Genomic DNA, 2,670 nt, shown 5'->3' with positions numbered 1-2,670 from the left:
GCAGTAAAATTTCGTCGAATAGTAAACTAGATAATTGTCCTAACCTCTGTATTCCCTTATTTCATCGCGATATATCTGATGGCTAAATATGAAAAGAGATTCCGCGGGTCAAAACGCGCCATAACTGACGCGACGATATTAGCGTATATAGCGATATCAGCGGTAGCGTTCGACTTTGTTGTCGTATTTCACCTTGTCATTATGAACAAACAGCACACTGAGGAACGTGTAATGTAAGATATTCGCGCGTTGCGGGAAATGCATAAGCGATAATGAGCTTTGTAGAAATAATGAATTAATTAATATTCACTAAATACTAACACGCACGTGCACTTTCCGGGAACGCTTCACTATCCGCCGTAGATATTGCAGGTTCGAGCGGCCATGCGAGTAAGATTCGTTTCTTTAATTATAGCGGAGTTATTATAACACTCGCGATGACGTTATTTTGTGAAGCGGTAATACGCGTAATAAATTTACTATTAAGACGCGCACGTGTGTAGAACTGACGCCATTTACGTGATGGGTAACGTTAGGACGCATGCGCTAGCGGGTCGCGACGAACATATGTGGTGGTTCGCCCCGTCGATGCGGCATCGTTTAAGAGTATGTACGGTCGGCTCGGTGTAAGTTCCTATTATGAAGGAATAAAGTCGGGTCGATATGATCTCCAGGACTGAGCTGAAAGGGTTCATACAAGCCTTGGCGGGTGCAGCGCAGATGTTAAATGTTTCAGTCAAAAAATTTCAGTTGGATAAAGATAAGGATGAGGGGATTAGGGAGATAAGAAATTTGATTAAAGGCATCCTGTCTTCCTTGGAACAATGTGGAGAGCAGAAGGCTAGAAGGAGAAAGAGAAGAAGAGAGCCTATTGAGATAGAAAGAAGAGTAGACAGGACAGAAAGAATGAAAGAAGCGATGATGACTAAAGGCGGATAGCCTAAAAGGAAAGTGGTATCGCCGGCTGAAACAATGAGAGTAGTGGAACTTAAGAGGCCCCGAAGAGGAGAGGCCACATACGCCGAGGCGTGTGGGAGGAAAATCAGGAAGGTAAGGAGGGAACAGGATTATAGTGAGGATTCTGAAGGTTGGATGAGGATAGAAAGAAGGAAAAGGGAGAGGAGGGCTCCCTTAGAGCAAGCTATCCCTATGGTGCGTCCGGGTAACAACCGGCAGGTTGTTATCGAAGAGAGAGGCGTACCAAGGAATAGGAGATGGAAGGAAGCCATTCTAGATAAAGTTGAAGAAGACTGTGAATGGCTTCAAGTTTATAGGAAAATAATGGCGGCTAGGAGCACCTTGGAAGGAGCTATGGGGGTGCGTAAAACGAGAGCCGGCCATATATTCATTGAATTCGACAGGTCGGTGGCGGTGAACGAGGTGGCGGTCAAGCTAAGAGCCGCTCTGAGTGACAATACGGAGGTGGCTGCTCTCGTCAACAGAGCAACCTTACAGACCAGGAATATCGATCCCTTTACCAGCAAGGAGAAGGTCGACGCTTCCGATTACGCCATAGGAGCGGTACTTGAACAGCGCGTCAACGATACTTGGCAACCCCTAGGTTTCATGACGAAATCGCTATCCCCCGCGCAACGAAAGTAGAACGCATACGATCGAGAATTACTCGCGATGTACACCGCGGTGAAACGATTCAGGCACGCTGTCGAAAGGAGAGATTTCGCGATTTATACTGATCACAAACCCCTACGCGTACGTATACGCGTATATAAACGTATACGCGTTTGATCAAAATCCCGACAAGTGTTCGCCGAGACAGTTTGGACACTTAGACTACGTAGAACAATTTACGACCGATATCCGACACATTAAAGGGGTAGACACTAACGTAGCCGATACTCTACCACGAATAGAAGCGATCGGGAAATCCGTCCATCATCAAACGTTAGCCGCAGCGCAAGAAGACGATATTATACGACGGGTTATTTACCGAGGTTACGACGCTCGCTCGATCGCAGTAGCTTCGGCGCACGCGAGCATCGCGACGCTCGTGGCTCGGGGCTCGGGGCTCGTGGCTCGCGTGCCGCTCAAATTAGTCAACAGTCAACCTTTTGATCTTTCTTCTCGCGTCCCGATGCATTCACCGATATTAAAATCGGAAAATTTCCATTTCCATCCGCTTTCCGCGGCTCCACCAACTGTATTAATGTCTCGTGTTACAAACCGTACGTCCGGTTTGCTCTACCATCGAATCCCTCTTTCATCTATCTCTTCGTATTCGACGCTGAATTTGTATTTTCATGCGGATTACGCGGTCCAGGGAATTTTGGTCGTTCCGGTTTTTACTTATTAATTGGAATTTAGAAATTTCAAAGTTATCGTAGACATCTAGAGACGGGTTGTTCGGAGGTCTCAAAGTTTCCAAAGAGAACGAAATTCGGCCAATCTAACTGCTCGGGTTAGGTCGTTTGAATTAAAAAAAAATCTGCACGTTCGATTTCCAGATAAATAAAATTTTTCGAATGCGATTCGCAGCGCGAGATTCGAGCAGCGGCTATTCGATACGATAATTGCACGATATAGAAGGGGTTTGTAACGCGCGCAATGCTTGCGTAGAATCTCGACGATAGGTACGCGGTATTTGTCGACTAGCTATAAATATCGAACAGTTCGACTGGCTGCGCGAAGTAGCGAGTTTCCACGCACGAGCAA

This window comes from Bombus vosnesenskii, unplaced genomic scaffold, assembly GCF_011952255.1.
Source record: "Bombus vosnesenskii isolate JDL3184/JDL3185 unplaced genomic scaffold, Bvos_JDL3184-5_v1.1 scf7180000015531, whole genome shotgun sequence".
Lineage (NCBI taxonomy): Eukaryota > Metazoa > Arthropoda > Insecta > Hymenoptera > Apidae > Bombus > Bombus vosnesenskii.
This window is presented reverse-complemented; position numbering follows the sequence as displayed.